Below are 20,570 nucleotides of genomic sequence, written 5' to 3'. Positions count from 1 at the left end.
ATAAAGGAAAATATTAATAAATTTGATTACATTAAAATAAAATATTCTGTAAGCAAAAGATACAATAAAGCATGTGATAACAAATTACATACTGGGAAAATATGTTTGTAACACAGCAGTTTTCAGCTTCTGTTTAGACAAAGATGTAAAGAATATTACTCCTACCGTAAACTCAAGAAAAAGCTGAATAATATATAAAACCGTAACTTTTCCTTAACTAATCAGAGAGCTTAGGTCTCAGAGCAACCAACCAGGCTGAAATCTAAGGAAAGACAAAGGCCTCCACAGAGCAGAGCTTTCAGGCACAGGAGGAAGGGGTGTCAGTCTCCAAAGAAGCTGGTAATAAGAATTCAATTGAAATATTTAATGACTTACTCAAGGTCAGGAGTAGGCCAGCATGAGTGTATAGAGCTTCTGATAGCCACAAATTCAAAGGTAGTTTGTCCCCACTAACAGACTTTCATGGACCTCATCACATACTCATAAGAAAGACTGGGAGCACACTAGGATCTGAAGAAGGCAATCCTCGGTGATACAGGCCTGGGAGAGCAGAGCAGCAGTCACTGCAGAGAAAGCATAGCACAACACTTGCATCCTTATCCCTATAGAACAAAAATGGCAGACCCTGTTGCCATCAGCACACAGGTGAAAACTCAGTGCAATTAGGGGATGGAACAAGAGAAGGGAAGGAAAGTTTCCTGGGATCAGATCATTAGAGATCTTCTGATCCTCTATTTCTAAGACAGGGACAGGGTCATTGAGAAAGCCCCATCCCTAAGACCCAAGAACACAGATTTTGCCTAAGATCAACGTTGAAATAGAACAACAGAGAATGTTTCTGCTCCCAAACACCAGGCCAGCAAACACTAAGAAATAAGTTAACAGTAGGTTACCACTGGGGGAGACACAGAAGCATGAATAGTGACCTCTCTGATGTAGAAGTTCCCAGGAAAAGTCTAAACTGGAGGGTGGAGAACAAATTCTCCAGCCACCCAAATCCCACCCTAAACACCAGTGAACACAGGAGTAAATCTGAAGCTACAGGTGCATTGAGGGTGGGCATAGCAACAACAAAACCCTAACCCAGCTCAGTTACTGACTAGATTGATTCAACTCCCCCAACACACAAAGGCTTAACAGAAAAAGAGAAAAGCTCACTTCCAGGCCTAAGTACTAATTCTTTCATACCCTACTATCCTACACACAACACAAAATAGACAAAGATGAAGAAGAAGATGAATAAGAACAAAAACACAGTCAAGAGAAAAAGCAAATACACAATCAAGAGATCCAGACTCAGAAAATACCCAAATTTGGAACTATCAGAAAGGGAATATATTAAAGACTGTAATGGGAAAGGTAGACAACCTGCATGACCACATGGAGATTTTTAGCGAAGACAGAAACTAGTGGAAAAAGTCAAATGGATATGCTAGGAATGTAAAACACCAGCATCAAAGATGAAGAATGCCTTCGATGGGCTCATCAGTACATGTGACACCATCATGGAAATAATCTGTGAACTTGAAGACAGACCAATAGAAATAACCCAAACAGAAATACAGAGAAAAAAAGTGAAAATGCATGAGAGCATTCAAAAACTGTGAGACAGTACCAACCAAAACGCATTATCCAAATCTCAGAAAAAAGAAGAAGACAGAATAGATATTTGAAAAGACAATGGCCTAGGATTTTCCAAAAATATTTAAAAACATCAAAACACCAATTTAAGAAGCTCAGAAAACACCAAGCAGAGTAGTGCGCGCGCGCGCACACACACATACACACACACACACACACACACCCCCCCCCCAATAATCAAATAAGCAAATCAAACAAAAATTAAAAAAAAAGAAACTTCTACATATATTCAACCTACTGAAAACCAAAGATAAGAGAAAATTTTTGAGGTAAAAAAAGTTTGACCGCAAAAAAGGCAAAGTACACGTAGAGTAACAAAAGAAGAAAATATCTTGGACTTCTTGTTAGAAACTATGTAAGTGACATCTTAAAAAATCTGAAAGAATAAAAACTGTCAGCCCAAAATTCTACACAAAGTAAAAATAACTTGTAAAAAATTAGGAGAGGTAAAGACTTTTAGCCAGACAAATAATTGACAAATTCATTAGAAGCAGACCTGCACAGCAAGCAATATTAAAGGAAGTTCTTCAAGCATGACATTACAGAAAGATACTTGGATCTACAAAAGAAATGAAGAGCACTATAAATGGTATGAAGAAAAATATATGTTAATTTCATCTTTTCTTACTTTGAGTGACTATAACGGATAATTGCCCAAAGCAGGGCTTGGCATAATTTTCCTGTTAAGGAAAGATAGTAAATATCTTAGGCCTTTTGGGCCATACAGTCTCTGTTACAACCACTCAGTGCTGCTGCCACAATGTGAAAGCAACCATTGACAATACATAAACGAATAGGCATGCCCATGTTACGATAACATTTTATGCAAAACGAATTGTTATTTAGGATTTGGCCTGCAGGCTAGTATTTGCCAAGCACTGGTCTAGAGCACAATTAGTAGCAATGTACTGTATGCTTATAGCATGTGTAAAAATATAACATATAACATCAATAGCAAAAATGATGGGAGGAATGAATAGGGAGTTATTGTTTTTACACTAAAATTATAGTATACAATTATATCACTAAAATATATGAAAGTAGACTGTGATTAATTAAAATGTATATGGTACTTCCTAGGGTGACCATTCATATTTTTTAAAAAATAAGTATAAATAATAAGCCAATAGTGGAGGTAAAATGGAATAACAAAAAATACACAATAATCCAAAGGCGGGAGGGAAAGACCAAAAAAGATGGAATAAATAGACAAAAACTAGCCAAATATTTGTTTTTAATCCAACCACATCAATAATTACATTAAATGTAAACAGTCTACATACACAGACACGCACAGCAATTAAAAAGAGAGATTATCAGCTTGGACAAAAAAGCAAGGACTAACTCTATGTTTCATAGTTATATTTAAATATAATGACATATATAGGTTAAAGTGAAAGGATCCAAAAATTTAAACCATGCAGACACTAATCAAAAGAAAACTGAAGTGGCTATATTAATATCAAGTAAAATAGATTTCACATGAAGGAATAATATAATGACAAATGGTTAATTCACCAAAAAGACATAACAATCCTAAAGGTACATGCACCTAACAGCAGAGCTTCATAATACGTGAAACAAAAACTTAAAAAACTAAAAGGAGAAATAGACAAATCCACAATGATATGCTTGGAGACATCAACATCCCTCTCCCAGTAATGGCTAGAACAAGTAAACAGAAATCAGTGAGGATACAGAAGACAACGACAGTACCAGCAACTTGACCTAACTGACATTTATAACACAACGAATTCAGCAACAACAGAATATACATATTTTTTTCAAAGTATACATGCAATATTCACTAAGATCATATCCTAGGTCCTAAAACAAACCTTAACAAATTTAAGAGAATTGCAATAAAAACAAGTGTGTGCGTATATAAAACACACTAATACTCATTAGAATCAGAATGAAATCACTACACTACATATCAAACTATGCTTTCAGGGAAATTTATAGTATTAAGTGCTTATAATAGAAAAATAAAGGTCTCAAATCAATGATCTAAGCTGTCACCTTATAACTAGAAAAGGAGCAAATTAAACCTAAAACAAGCAGAAATACTGTGTGTAATAAAGATAACTGATAAAGATTTACTTTCCAGAATATCTTAAGAATGGTAGCAAAACAACCCAACAGAAAAAACTAGCAAAATATGTAGACAGGTAATTCAAAATTATTAAACACAAATTGTCAAGAAACTTATTAAGAGATTCTGAACTTCACTAGTTATCATGGAAATGCAAATTAAAGCCAAATGAGATATCATTATACGACCATCAATAAGTAAAAATTTTAAAGTCTCAAAACCTCAAATATTGATGAGGATTTCGAGCAATATAAACTTCTATGTACTGCTGGTGTTCCAGTCACAATGGAAAATAATTTGGTAATATCTGGTAAAGTTGAAAAGCAATTCTACTTCCAACCATACAGTCTAGAAAAATTCTTGCAAATGCATACCAGAAGACAGTTAAAAGAATGTTTATAATGAATCAACTTCTAATAATAAAATACTGAAACAGGCTAAATGTCCATCAATAAGAAAGTAGATAAATATAATGTGATCTATTCATTCTGCATAGACTGGATTTTCATTTCACATACCAACATTGATTAACTTCACAAAGTATAGAGAAAAAGGGGAGAAAGAGTGAAGAGGAGACTAAGACGGGGGTGGGGGGTGGGGGAAGAAAGAGGATGGCACTTATAGAAAATTTTAAAACATGTAAAATAATATTCCAGTTCTGTATTGCATAGGGGTACACACACATGAAGTACAATCACAGAGAAATGCATGATAAACACTAAAATCAGAATAGTTATGATATTTGGGAGGAAGGGTGTAGGAGATGTGATCAGGAAGGGGAACACAGGGGTTTTCAACTGTATTGGGAAAGTTTGATTTATTAAACTGGGTAACAGGTACAAAACATCTACTATATTTTTCTTTATGACTTTGGTAGGAATGAATTTAACAAACTAAATTATGTTAACGTGTTGAGAGGAAATGGGAGGAACTGAGAAGCTTTGAGAAGACAGGTGGAGTTTTGTGCTGGCCTTCATGAGCACTGGATGAGGAACAAGTGGGGCAGTTGTATGGGTCCATCTGGGCCTGGAGACACAGGTTTGTGGAGACCTCAGTCTGACTAGCTGTGTGGCTTTCTTCAGCAGGGCTCGGCAGCCTGGTGGAGAAGGACAGCTTGGTTGACAGAGTGTTAGGGTTTTGTCTGTGGACGCAGTGAGAGAAGGGTGAAGCTGAGAATGTAATACTACTAAGGCGACTGAAAAGTTTCTACGCTAGATTGGGAAGTCATTAATGGGGAAAGATGTGACAGATTGGGGGCTGAGAGAAGAATCCAGTCCTAAGGGATAACTTAGGGTATTGTCATGGGATAAATGAGTGGATGAAATAGAGTGGTGTTGATGGTCACTAGAGCATAAAAAGACAAAGAAACTGTACCAGCAAGGATGCTAGATGGGTTATTCCCATGGGAATTGCAATTGCCCAGAGGGATAGCAGGTGGAACCTGGGGACCAAGGGAAGACTATGTGTCTGGTAGAAAAGTCTAAAGAGAACAGGAGTTTGGTCAATGAGCATGATAAATAGGGACAGAGGTGTGGCATAGCCAGACATAACAGCTTAGGAGGCCTCTTGTGGCACCAGGAAAACAGTAACCCTGCCTCCAGGCTCTGTATATGTGGCCGATCTACATTACAGTAGGCAGCAGGGTAGCAGAAAACTCCAGAAAAGCAGGTTTCCATTAAGACAGACAAAGAAAACATTTTCTCAGGAGGTAGAAGGCAGATGAGACTATTTTTCATAGAAACAGAAGACCCCAAGGACTTTATGTAATTATTTCAGAAGTGAGAGGATCAGAGGAAGATTGAGTCATATCCAACTAAGCCCATGGCAAAATGGGGACGAAATAATGGGCCAGGATACATGACAGGAGGCACTTGTGGTTTAGGACGTATCCCAGGATGACGTGGGTGTGAGGCATCATACAATGGGCCATTCTTGGGTTCTGAGTGGACCTCTGGTTAAAGATGCTTCCTGGCCGGTTCCAGCTGAGGTCCAGTTCTGTATTGCATAGGTGTACACACACATGAGGTACAATCACAGAGAAATGCATGTATTTTTGCATTTTGTTACATTTTGTTACAGTGTCACAGTGTGACACTCCTGGTTGCTTCTCCCATGTCATCCAAAGGATAGGAACTTTCATTGAATGTTCCAGAATAGATTGTAATTTCATGGAAATTTTTTTTCTATAAATACTTCATGTGACTCATTGCATTTTTGCTTACTTAACAAAAACTTGCAAAGCTGGTCTCGAGCTCCAAATACACTGTTTTGTTTTTTTAATTGCTATCACACAGCAGAGGTTTAAAAAATTGTACGGGCTTCCCTGGTGGCGCAGTGGTTGAGAATCTGCCTGCCAATGCAGGGGACACGGGTTCGAGCCCTGGTCTGGGAAGATCCCACATGCCACGGAGCAACTGGGCTCGTGAGCCACAACTACCGAGCCTGCGCGTCTGGAGCCTGTGCTCCGCAACAAGAGAGGCCGCGATAGTGAGAGGCCCGCGCACCGCGATGAAGAGTGGCCCCCGCTCGCCGCAACTAGAGAAAGCCCTCGCACAGAAACGAAGACCCAACACAGAAAAAATAAATTAATTAATAATTTTAAAAATGGTACAAGAGGGTTTTATGGCAATTCACTAGATGCTTGGGTATTTTTAAATGGCCTTCTCTTCATCTGAAAACTAACTAAAGGACAGGACTCTACTGTCTACACTTAAGATGACAGGGCTTTTTTCCTGATACTTTTATTCGGCAGCTGCATAGTCTAAATGTCATGGCTCCTAGCAGCCCATCTCAAGCCTATCTCAAGAAGCAGAGATGCACAGACAGAATCTTAATTTGGATGGAGGTTGGTTCTTTTCTCACCTGAACTAAAGAGGACTCCGAGGAAACGCTGCTGCGGCAACGGCGTTTCCTCTTACAAAATGATGCCATAACATTTTCCACCAGCTTTCTTGAGGTATAATTGACAAATGTAATTGTGTCTATTTAAAGGGTGCAAAGTGATGCTTTGATAAAGTGATGCAATAACGTTTAAGGAACACCCTAACTAGGCAACAAAGTGATCTCAAATATTTTAATGAGTGTGAGTGAGGCCCTCTCCCTGTGTCAGGGGACAACAAATTAATGAGTTGTGCAAAGTATGTATAATGAAAAAAATGACATGAAAGGAAGGTATACACATGATATATCACATGCTCTGACCAGGGTATATAAGCATCCTTCTACACGTGCTGATATTCATACTCAGGATCTTGTCTTGAACAGCAAACCAAAGTCACCACCCCTGACACCAGGAGCCATTACAGGCACTATTACCGAGGCCTAGGCTTCAGCTATGTTGGCTTTGGTGGCCTGGGCTTTGGTAATGGCTTTGGATGTGGCAGCTTCTGCAGACTGGGCTATGGATGTGACTTCAGAGGCTACGGGTATGGCTCTGGTTATGGAAGTTTCGAATATGTCTGCCATGGCCACCTATCCACCAGAAAATGGATTTTCTAGCTTCTGCTGAAATCCTACCACAGGAGCCCAACAGCTGAAATGATAGGGAGCTTTCCAAATTGTGATCTCAAAAACTGGACACCAAAGATCATGCTGGAGTTATTGCACAAAAATATCTAGCTTCTCAGAATTTTGGACGATTTTTCCGTAGACTCCTGTATCTCCATCACGATCCTAGAATCCTCTAATTTTGCTTTTATAACTGATTGGGATTGTCCATTCACCTTCCAATAAAACATTAAATTTGAAACAAACAAATAACAAACAAGAAAGTTTCAAAATCCTTATGAACACTGTCACACATGTACACCGAAGGCCAGTTAAATACCACCTGCTCAAGCAAAACTAAAACTGAAGTGTCAGCTTTATCCACAGGCCATTTCTAATATAGACATCAGAAGTTATTCACTCACAGAACCGACTGAATTCCTTATGAGGATACATTTCAGGTTCAAATTAGTATTGACTGAATTAGCTATAGTTTCTGATGATTAATTGCTTGTTTTCTTTTGAAATCTGAAATTTCAAAGGAAGACAGATAATGAATTTAATTAAAATTTTATCTTCTGTTTTTATTATGACAGGCAAGAATAAACGTGTATTCATGATGATTGTAATTTCACTTTAACTCTCCAGAGACATTCATAGAGTGCCTGAGGTTATCTACAAAGAATATAATATGACATAACTAAGTTTTCTCATTCTTACTGCAGATGATGAGTCTGAATTCTTTCACTGCAAGCAGTTTCTTTACACACAAATGTGTACACAGTCACACATTCTACCTAAAATATTTACTCAATAAAACTGCACCACAACAAGAGCAAACACAGGTACTCAAAAATGTAAAAAAAAGGAAAAGAAAAAGAAAGAAAATTTAATTGCTAAACTTGAATTGGGAAGAATATCTACGAAAAGAACACGGCTGAGTAGTGAAGTTCCAAGCCATTGTTCCACCTGCAAATTCATTTAGAGTTTCTCTGGTGCCTCTCATGCAACTAAAAAAAATCATGGATTAATTTAATGAATTCCTCTATAACATGGGCTAATCTTCTGTGAGCAGCTGGAGTAAATGAAGGATTATTACTGGGGCAGTATGGTATTTAAGCTCAGATTTTATGTGAAAAGTATGTCATTAATTTATGCCTGAATACTGAATAAAACTTTTTCCTTCCCCATCTTTTCAATCTCAGGATGAAGCTCTCCAACTCTTAGGATTGTTTTGATCCCACATGTAAGGAAAAGTAAGGAAAGGAAATACCATAACCATTCGTTCATGTGACATGTATTTATTGAGCATATACTATACAGAATGTAATGTTGCAAATAGAAAAATTTCCTTTTATATTCTGTCTTTGCCGAAGTACTAATTTTCAATCCTTAAATAGCATAACCAACATAACATCCACCTCTGCATGCTTCTCTCCCTCTTTCTCTACCCCTCTACTCCCCACACCCCTCTATCTCTCACCCCATAACATTTTAGCACTTAATACTCACTGGCTCTTTTCCCTTTAGTGAACTACTCTGGGAATTTCTTCACCAGTTGTTTTTCCTTTGTCTGGCAAGTTAGTAAGTCTGTCTTTGTTTGACTATTTCTTGCTGTTGTGTTCTGGAATCTTTTATAATTTAACTCTATTTTAGTCTAGCATGCATATCTGAATCCCTATTACAGTAATTTAGCATGAATGACATTGTAGCAAAGTGGTGAAGAGAGCTATTACAGACCCAGACTACCTAGGCTCTGCCACTTTGAGACCTTGGGCAATTAACTCAACCGTATTATTCCTTAGTTACCTCATCATAAGCTGGTAAAATGGTAATACCTGTCTAACAAATTGTGGAGAGAAGTAAATAAATTAACATATGCAAAACTTTTAGGTATTCCATTTCTAGCAGAAATGGACCAAAGCAACTGAATACTATATGTCCCGCTGATCAGAAGTAGATACAAAAAGCAAGAAACCTGAGCATTTTGATAAATAAACAAAAGCAGGAAAATTGTAAGAAGGAGCTAAAACTTGAAGAATTAAGTCACATGAGGGTGAAGTTTTCATTTCCCCTCTGTTTTCTTATAGTTTTGACCTGAAGGCAGTCCTTATTTTTTTGACATGGGCCATAAAACTGTGACAGGTTTAAAAGAATTTAAATCATATAAGCATGTTTTCAGAACATAACAGTATTAAACTAGAATTTAATTACAGAAAAAAATCTGAAAATACAAATATTTGGGAAATAGGCAACACATTCCTATATAACCACTGGGCCAAAGAGGACATCACGAAAGTAATTGGAAAATAATTTGAATTATGAAAGTAAAAAATAGTATCAAAATTTGCCAAATGCAACAACTAAAGTAGTGCTTACAGAAATTTAGTAAGTGGGCTTCCCTGGTGGCGCAGTGGTTGAGAGTCCACCTGCTGATGCAGGGGATAGGGGTTCATGCCCTGGTCCGGGAAGATCCCACATGCCGCAGAGTGGCTGGGCCCGTGAGCCATGGCCGCTGAGCCTTCGCGTCCGGAGCCCGTGCTCCGCAATGGGAGAGGCCACAACAGTGAGAGGCCCACATACAGCAAAAAAAAAAAAAAAAAAAAAAAAAAAGAAATTTAGTAAGCTACTATTAGGAAAGTCTCAAATCTATGATTTAAGCTGCCATCTTAGAAAACTAGAAAGAGTGCATTAAACTCAAAGCAAGCAGAAGGAAGAGAATAATATAAGTAAAAGCAAAATCAATGGGATTGAAAATTAAAACAACTGAGAAAATCAATAAATCCAAAAGCTGTTTCTTTGCAAAGATAAATAAAATTGATACACTTCCAGCCAGACTGACCAAGAAAAAAGAGAGAAGCTATAAATTACCAATAAACTACATTTCAACTTTTTAAAAAGGTGTAACTTAGATAAAATTGAACACTTTCTTGAACAAAAACTACCAAATCTCACTCAAGCAGAAATGTATAACCTGAATAGCTCTGTAACTATTACAAACTTGAACTCATATTTAAAAACTACAAATAAAACTCCAGGCTAGATGACTTTCCTGATGAGTGGTACTAAAAATTTGAAGAACAAATAACAAAAATCTATACAAACTCTTTGAGAATACCAAAAGTGGGGAATAATTTCCAACTCATTTAATGAGGCCAGCATTAACCTAATGCAAAATCAAAGACACCATAAGGAAAAAAAAAAAAAAGACCAATATCTCTCATGAACTTAGACTCACAAAAAAATTATCAACAAAACCTTAGCTATAGCGAATCTAATTCAAAAGTATACAAGAGGGGTTTATTCTAGAATAAACCGTATACAGAGGGGTTTATCTAGGAATGAAAAACTGGTTCAACATTCAAAAATCTCTCAATGTAATTCACTATATCAACAGAATAAAAAACAAAACCTATGATCATCTCAAAGATGCAGAAAAAGTAACTGACAAAATTCAATGTACAGAAAATAAAAACTCTCATCCAGAAAATTAAAAACATACAAACAAAAAACCCTCTCAATTTAGGAGTAGAATGGAAGTACTTTACCTTGATAATGGCCATCTACAAAAATGCCACAGCTATCATCATAACTGGATAATAAAAGACTCAGTACTTTGCTGCTAAGGTCAGGAATAAGGTAAGAATTTCCACTCTCATCTTTCCTCTTCAATATCATACTGGAGGTCATGACCAATGCAACAAGTCAAGAAAAACATACAAGACATACAGATTGGAAAGGAACAACTAATGTTGTCTCTTTGCAGACAACATGATTATCTATGTCGAAAATAACCAAAAATATCTACCAGAAAAGCTAGAAATAATCAGTTCATCAAAGTTGCACAATATAAGGGCAATATACAAAAATCAGTTGTCTATAAATTGCCAATGAAAAATGGAAAAATAAAGTTTTTTAAAGTACCATTTATTATAGTACCAAAAAATATAAAAACATTTAGAAATAAATCAAACAAAATATGTACAGAATCTGTATGCTATAAATCTATAAAACATTGATAAAAGAAAATAAGATAAAATCAAATGAAGATATATACAATGTTCATGGATTGAAAGGCTCATTATTGTTAAGATATCGATACTTTCTAAACTGATCTATATATCACTAGGAAAATACAAATTAAAACTGTAATGAGCTAATATTATGTGCCTACTAGAATGGTATAATTAAGCATTTTTAAAATTGTCAATATCAATCTCTGACAAGGATGTGGACCAACTGGAATTCTTGCACATTGCTGGTGGGAAGGCAAAATAGTACAACCACTTTGGAAAAAAGTCTGGCAGTTTCTTATAAAGTTAAACATAACCTGGGTCATACCATATGACCCAGCAATCTTGCTCCTGATTACTTACTTAAGAGAAATAAAACATGATCACAGAAAAACATGTTTTTTTTAAACTAAGAACTCAAACTCAAAATAAATGGATAATCACACCAAAGCAAATCCATACAATGGAATATTACTCAGCAATAAAAAGGAATAAATCACTGATACCCACAAAACTCGGTGAATCTTAAGCACATTATTGTAAGTGAAGGAAGCCACACTCAGAATGCTCCATTCTGTATGATTCAATTTATATGGCATTCTGGAAAAGGCAAATTATAGAAACAGAAAACAGATCAGTGGTTTCTAATGGTTAGAAGTGAGCAGGAGAGGCTGACCATAAAGGTGTAGAAAAGAGAAGATTATAGGTGATGTAACTGTTCTGTATCTTGATTGTGGAGTGAGTATATGACTGCTTACATTTGTCAAAAATTCTAGAACTGTACACCAGAAAGTATGAATTTTACTGTGTGCAAATTTTAAAACAGTGAAACAAAAGAAGATATTAGAAAATATAGAATGTGGTCAATAAATATTACTAGCATTATCAATTTTAATAATATTTACTATTAACATGGCTAGACAAGTGGAAGATGGCCTTAGAGAGGTACAATTGGAACGGTTTGATAATAACCATTCAATCAGGAGGAATGCAGAGACATAAATGGAAGCAAAAAGAAATCCATTCCAGAGGAGTAGGAAGAATAAACTGGGAAACAAATATTGACTTATAGGAGCCAAGAGTCCAAATTATCAAGACTTAAGTGATAAACTTAAGTTTGATATGAATGGGCCTCAATAAATAGGGGCACCCTTGAGTTTGGGGTGGGGGATAAGGAAGCAGTAGAAAGGGCCTCTGTGGAGGGGCAACTCTCAGTATCACGTGTATCCAAGTCATAAATCAAGGAAGGATACCCAAAGTAAGGTAAGGACACAGGGAAATAGATGCAGGCAGGTGTCCTGGGAATCAGGGCACCTAGACCACTGGGTGCAGAGCCAGGCTCCTGACTGCAAAGTACACAGCAGCCAAAAATAAGCATAGATTCAGAAAGCCAACCAGACTCAGAAAACTGATGTCACTGCAGCCTGGTGCTCAATGGCAAAAATTCATACCACCAGTAACCCAGACACCAGTGTACAAGCAAGCAGCAAACATTGCCAGTGGTCTACTTCTTTGAAGAGATTTTTGGTAAAAGGTAACAAAATGGAGCGGAGGATGGAAGTAAAGAGCCATTAACATACTATGTGGTTGGGATCTCATTGGATCTGTGTTCAGGGTCACTTTCTAGACAGGGAACAAGGAACAGTGCTTGAACACAAAACAAAACAAAACAAAAATCAAAGGAGGTAAGAGAATTATCTCAGCAGATACCTGTGACTGCTTCATGGGGGAGGTGGTATTTGGTCAGACTTTAAGAGATATGTACATCAAAAAGATGGGTATAGATAAAAGGAAGGGGGGAAAAAGGGAGGGAGAATGAAAGAAAACAAGGAAGAAAATATTGAAAGTGGAGGCAGTGCAAGCAAAGACCTAAAGCCACAAATGTACAATATGCATAAATAACAGGAAATTAGCTAGTCTGATGGGAGTAGAGTGCATGGGGCAGCAGCAGGAAGTGGGTACACTATCATTGAATGAAATCATTCACAGGGAGGCATAACCACTTCTGCTTCAGATGGGAGACATGGGGTTTGTAAACCAGAAGATAGGACAATCTGGGTTACCTACTTCCTGCCCTGTTAGTTCACAGCCTCACTCAAATTAAACAAATATGAATTGAGCAACTCTCATGCCTAACCAGCATGCAAAGTACTGTAATTCAGAAATAATATATGTCACTAATACCTTTAAGTGGGATTTACAATCTGGACAACAGAATCCAAAATACCCATCAGAAAGAAAAATAGCTCAAGTAAAAGGATTAATGAATCTGCCTTCCAATCTTTGCCTCCAAGGCACAGAATCAACAAGCACTTTCTGAATGTATGGTATTGGTATTCTCTGCTAGACATTATATATATTCTCAAATTTAGCTTTGTTTCCTTTTGACTTTTTCTCTTCTTTCCTTTCTTTCTAGAACTGAATATATCTAGTCAGTGTATAAGTCAAGAGACAAATAAGAAAGAAAGCACATTGCAAAATAGGATTTTAAAATTTCACTTTAAAGATGGGTAGATGGAGATTGAGTTGGAAAAATTGTCCAGGGTCAAACAGGGAACAAGTTAGGGAGCTGGGATTTAACTTCAGCTTCAAAACTTTAAAACTATTGTTTGTACACTGAGAAAAATCTAGTCCCTGAAAATTACAATTTATAGAAATTAAAAGACTTGTCATTTGGTTGAGAAAATTCCTCCTGAAAGAGGAAACAGTAAAGTTCCATTTCATGCCACAAAATATGTTCCCTAGGCACCAACTCATTTTAAGATAGGTGATTATTCAATCTGGCTGTAATATTACCATTTCTATTTTCCTCCCTACTTTATGTTTTCATGTTGATCATTTTGCTTTCTTTTCCTTTTTTTAAAGCCATTTTCCATTAAGATTTCTAATTAGCTTCCAAATTTGAGACACATCTCTAGTACAAAGCAAATGGCAGTAGTAGTAATTAAGGGACAGCTGTCTCTTGTCTTTCTGGGGACGAAACAAGGCTTTTTTTCTAAGTTATGAAGTACTAGGGAATTTTTAATGATTTTTTTCTTATTTTTAATAATAATTAACTGAATTGAAAGATACTGCATTGATCTATAAAAGTCAATGTCCTTTCCAACACAGATGCTGAGAACCTCTCTTCTGGGATAACCTTAGTTTAACTCTCACGCTCTGAGTCCTTGAAACTTTTATTGCTGCAAATACAAAATCTCCACATTTTATATGAAATCAAATCATTTCTTTAGGTGCTAAAGTAGGCACTACCCCAAGTCATCTTCCTCACTTTCAGACTTTTAAAACTTAGGTGAATTTTACAAATCAAGAAGAATAAGCATGAGATTCAGAGCAGCGAAGAGGCAGACAGTATTCTTTGTGGTTTTGCTTTGTTTGATTTAAGAAAACAAACATTACTAACACTAACACTGAAAATTACTTAGTAAGCTCTTACTCCAGTGTTCCTTGCTGGTACTTAAGGCAGTATTTTCACGTGCAAAGTATAATCAGGACTTAAAGCAGTTAACCATATAATTCAGGTCAAGAAAAATCTTCTGCCTTAAAAAGCTAAACCATTGAAGCAAACATTTATTTATTAATTTTTTCTTCTGGCTTGAATTATCCAGATTCTAGAAAATTATCAAACATAATTTAATGTGCATAGCCATGAAATAGGTCAAGTGACCTAAATGCAGGCCAGCCTCAGGAGTATAAGGAACCCCTTAAAATACATATTTCTAAGAGAGAAAATTCTGAAACATTTTCTAATGTAAACCTGGAAATACTGGTTAAATATTAAGTTCAGTAATGGGACACACACATACATAAAACACATACACATATGTTTGTACTACAGAACTTCCCAGAAACTATAACATGTTAATGTGTATTTAAAGCTCCTGAGAGTGGTACAGTATTCAGAAATTTTCAAACCTTCTTGACTCCAAACCATTTTATACAGAACATATTATGGAACTAGTATTTGGACACATTGAGAACCTCTTTGCACAGTCATAAGCCCTTTACACCATACTTTGGCAGGAGATGTAGAAGGGTGGGGTTGGGTGGCAGATTTGAAAGCTTCTATATTCAGGGGACCAGCAGAGAACACCAAATGACATAGCATGGAAATGCCAAGGGCATAAAGTGGCCAAGCAGAGCTGGTCTGAAGACACTTTACCTGAGCCATGAAGGCCCTATGGGACTGGGCCGGTTACCATATTCATGTTCATCCCATTTTCAACCCAGCTTCATCTTATACTTGTCTCCACCTCTGTGACTTTGCTACAGCCACTTTATCCTTTTTTACAGTTATGTTCTTTATTCACTGCTGTTCCATCTGCCTGGGACTCTCTTCCTTACACTTCAGCTCTTAGTTGAAACATCATCTTGCAAAGAAACACCTCTGTCTAGTCCATCTACAGTAGATTCCTCCCTTATTTCCCAATATTTTCTCCTACAGAACTCTGCAATTTCTCTTCATAGCATTTATCAATTTTTATTCACATATTGATATTGCTTATTTACTTCATATCACTTTCACTGAACGGTAAGCACCATGAGGGTGGGAATGGACCATGCCTGTTTTGTCCAAGTCTATAAAATCACCAAATACCTTATGGATGAGTGTCTGCCATACAGCAGGCCTTTAATGAATATGTGTTGATTTAATAATAAATAATAATAATTAGTTAATTCCTTTACATGTCTACCTAGGCCTGGCCTAACTGAAACCTTCAGAATTGATTTCATGTATACATAGAAATCAGTTCCTCTTTAGGATATGGTCAGCCATCTGCGATATGCAGTCACACATATTCTAAGACACCAAACTGGCTTTTCTGTAAAATCTTTTTAATAATAGGGCCTAGAAGTTTGAATTAATCATCAGTCTAAATGAATATTACGGGTTAATTATTGAGAACCACTCTGTACCTGCTTTCTTGTGGTATTCCTCAAACAGTTCTGCTCTTTGATTACTGCCTTGCTGATTTCAGAGCTCTGTAAAGAACAAAAAGACAAAACGTGAGAATTTGGTGTTTCACTGGGAACTCCTCTTTTTTAAAACACTGCTTTTTTAAAACACTGCTCGCTAAAATATTCAATTTGCTCGTAATGCCCATTATTCCAAACTTGAGGACTTATGTCATGATCACGAGATCCACGGAATATAGCTATTTCTTGTTTGTATTCCAAACCAATCTGCTTCGTTCAGCTCACAGACGTCCACAAGAAGGAACTCTAGCTGACCATTATTTATTTGCTACATGAGCCAGGCACTATTCTAAGTTAATTGATTAACTCATTTATTCCTCATAACCCCTGGGCAGGCAAGGGTTAGCTCAGCAGGCATAAGTTCCTCAAATGCTACACTTTCCAAAGAAAGGCCCTCCTTCAGAATTGGCCTTAGGCCAGTTCCTGGAAGATAACCTCTGAGCTCTTCCAACAGTCTGACTGATAAGAGAGTTTGTGTATATGCTAGAGGCTTCTGCTGTTCCAAGTGGATCAGATACACTTATGGTGAACACCTGTTTTTGCTTGGGGGAGGGGAGGCTGAGGCCTGAATAGCTGAGGTCGGTCATCTGGTGCTGCAGGCTTCTGTGACTGACACCTAATCAAACTCTAGGGACGAGAGCTCAGTTGAGCTTCTCTGGTTGACCGCACTCCACACATGTTGTCACATACTGTTGCTGAGAGAATTAAGGGCACCCCCATGTGACTCCACTGGGAAGGGACATCTGGAAGTTGGCAGCTGGACTTTGCCTCATGTGTCCTTTCCCTTTGCTGATTCTAATCTGTATCCTTTCACTGTAAGGATCCATGACTGTGAGTATAACAGCTTTTCTGAATCTTGGGAACCCTTCTAGCAAATCGTTGAGACTCAGGGTGGCCTTGGTGACCCCCAACAGAACCACCCTATGAGGTAGGTACTATTATTACCCATATTTATAGACAGAGGAATTGGCAAAGAAAGGTGAGGCAACTCAGAATTCCACAGCTAGTTTGTGTCACTATTTAAATTTGAACCCAGTGATCTGGTTTGGGCATTTTGCAACTATGACATGTGGCTTATCAAAATATTTATTATGTATCATTCAACAGATGTATCCAGAAGTGCCACCTGGTTCTTTTTCCTATTTTATGATCAGGAATGATCATTTTCAAATTGTAAATATACTATCAATTACCAAGATTTCATTTTCTCTGTCAAAAAGAGAGCAATAACTTTTATTGAGTTCAACTTGTTCTTTAACTGCTGTACTTAATTCAAAACTTTCTTCCAGTCATGTCAGCAATACAGATGTGATGTAAGATTTTCTCACTCACATTCTCATATATTTCTTCCCAATCTACACGGTTTTTAATACAGGAGGATGAAAACTACAGAATCAGCTTTAAATCAAACACCAGGTTTTATTTAATTTGGAGAAAACAAACACCTTATCACAATTTTTCTGAAGATCTATAATTTTTGATTCTGATAGATCCAGAGTTGCCTTTAAGTGTTGGAAAAAATAGTTCCATAATAGGAGAAAGCATGAGACTAATCAGTTGCTACTAAAGAAAATGTAAGCCAGCCACTGATTTCTAAACACAACAGATAAAAATAATATGCCAGTTATGTAAAAAAGTCATAAGTTTGCTATATTAAGCTTTTTTCAGGTAGACTCTGCAAAAAACACTATGGTCCAGTTCATCATTAGGTGTCTGAAGTAACTTTACTCATCAGGCTTATTCTAACACTTGAACAAAACTGTAATTCATTATCTTATCTTTTTTAATCCACCCCAAACTAAGTATTGGACTCTGTTGTACTCATAGTGGATTACAGTGTCTTGTTCCTATCACCAAAACAGACTGCACATCTCTTGGTATTTTGAGGTGTCATTACATCTGCAAAAGTAATGAGTCTATCTTGCAATGTGGATGTCCAGAGGTCAATGTAGTCTCAGAGCGTCCAAACAAGCCCTTAAAATAACTTCCAAAAATACAAGTAAAGCATGTAGAGGAAGGTCAACCCATGACACAGTGATGATGAAATACATGGAATGTAAACTGGATAACTGTGCAAGTCTAAAGAATAAAATTTTATGATGCAGAAGGATCAATGGTGTTATGTGAGCCTGGATCTTTCATACTTGTATTGTCCCCATTGTGTTATTATTTGTCAGCTCCCATGATGTAGCAAGAACCAATATTAACCCAAACCCACCAAAGTTTTGGTAGCCTTAAATAAATATCCCACAGAGTAAATGCAAACAAAAGCCTTATTTAACACTTATCATTACCTTCACAATAAATGATCAAATAAAATATTTGCCTTAATTAGGACACAAAAGTTTTCTTTAGAAAACAGAAAATTCTATCTCAGACAACTTCTAGATGTTCAACTAAATTGAACATTATTGATTAGGAATAAAATATACAATATTTAAAAAATGGAATAGACTCTATCGGGCTCCACCTTATGCTTCTTTGTTTCCTATATCCATTCTCTTGTGGCTTTAAATGGGGCTCTCATAACTCACACTTTCCCTCTACCCAGGAGTCCTGGTGTGAGGGGGACATAGCCAAAGTCAGAGCTGGACATTTGCCTTTTCCATGCTGCCACATGAAAGAAAGCTGGGCTGGAGATGCCTTGTTGTTGGTCTCAGACAGCCTGGTGATTCCAGGTCAAGAGCCCCCATCCATGGGAGGTTTCGGGATATTATGCCAAAGGCAGGAGCTAAGTGGGGTGGAGTTTAGAAAAGACCAGGAAGAGATAATAACATGTATGTCAGGAAATTGTACAAGGAAGTCTTCATCGGTTCTGAAAAACTCAAATATTTGTCCCCTGAAAGATCCAGCAGTTAAAACCTGTTTCCCAGATTTTATATATATATATATATATATATAGACATATATACATATACATATATACATAATTACCAGAATCTATTATAATATCTGTCTCTAAAATAGATGTAAAAATTTAATCTTATCTCCAAAAGCTGGTTTTTTAAATCTTACTTTTATTCTTCAATTTCCATCCCTTATTGTAAAAACAAAATAGAATTTAGCTGACAATGAGATTATTCTCAAGTGTTGAAGATCTTCACATCAACTAAAAAAGTACAAAAATTTTTCTGTAACAATTAATAAAATGGTTCAAGAAAAGTTTCAGGATGCAAGATAAATTTGTAACAATAACTTTTCTATATAATAGCAATAAACAAAAAGTAAATTTTTTAAAATAAATAAATGCAGCTCCCAATAGCATCAATAATCCTGACTCACTACAGCAGTAACAACAAAATCAGTAAAGTACTTATGAATAACTCTGTAAAGAAAATTATAAAAGGCTATAAAGGAAAATAAGGACTATAACACATGCATGAGTGGGAAAATATTTACAACATAAACTTTGCTTCTTCCCAAATTAATTTATATTTTTAGCATAATTCCAGTCAAAATTCTAGTAGGGATAATTTTAGATTCTGTTAAAACTTTCTAAAGTTAACGTGAAGAAAGAGTCATGGGACTTCCCTGGTGGTGCAGTGGTTAAGAATCCACCTGCCAATGCAGGAGACACAGGTTCGAGCCCTGGTCCAGGAAGATCCCACATGCCACGGAGCAACTAAGGCTGTGTGCCACAACTACTGAGCCTGCACTCTAGAGTTCGTGAGCCACAACTTCTGAGCCTGCATGCCACAACTACTGAAGCCCATGCACCCAGAGCCCATGTTCTGCAAGAAGAGAAGCCACTGCAATGAGAAGCCAATGCACTGCAACAAAGAGTAGCCCCCACTCACTGCAACTAGAGAAAGCCTGCACCCAGCAACAAAGACCCAACACAGACCAAAATAAATAAAATAAATAAATTTATAAAAACAAAAAGAGTATAGATCATAAAGAAAATTCTGAATATAAATATTAATGAGATTCTTTGTTCTACCTAATGATGAAATATATTGTTGTGACACAACATTTAACATAGAGCAGAACTGGCATAGAAATTGACATACAGAATAGTGGGAAAATATAGGTACCCCAGAAACATCCTATTTTATGCATTCATTCAACATATATATAATGCCTGTCATATGCCAAGCACTATGCTAGTTATTAAAGGGAAAACACAACTCCTGCCTGCAGAAAGATTGATGGGAAAAAAATAGCTATTTTCATTATGATAGAAATGGAGACAAATGGGCACAGGACTTTATGAATTCATATAGAAAGGGAATCTAAATTCAGTGTATGACAAAATGAGCACCACCAATTAATGAGAAAGAAACTGTTCAATAAATAATGTTGAGATAATTGCCTATCTTTTTAGAATAAAATCTAATATATCCCATTAGACACAGATA

General features: G+C 36.7%; 1 protein-coding gene across 6 annotated transcripts in view; it reads right to left on the bottom strand.

The window, feature by feature from the left end:
• The window catches only part of INPP4B (inositol polyphosphate-4-phosphatase type II B), a 583,153-nt gene that overhangs the window by 361,641 nt on the left and 200,942 nt on the right, over positions 1-20,570 (bottom strand). For all 6 annotated transcript variants that reach the window (XM_082838508.1, XM_082838506.1, XM_082838512.1 and 3 more), the window contains exon 2: positions 16,153-16,218. The gene's annotated coding sequence lies outside the window, so the exon portion shown is untranslated. The remainder of the gene's footprint in view (positions 1-16,152; positions 16,219-20,570) is intronic.

The sequence above is a fragment of the Leucopleurus acutus genome, assembly GCF_964270905.1.
Source record: "Leucopleurus acutus genome assembly, chromosome: 4".
In the NCBI taxonomy this organism is placed as follows: domain Eukaryota; kingdom Metazoa; phylum Chordata; class Mammalia; order Artiodactyla; family Delphinidae; genus Leucopleurus; species Leucopleurus acutus.
Note: the sequence above shows the minus strand (reverse complement) of the source record. Positions and strands in the feature narration are given on the sequence as shown.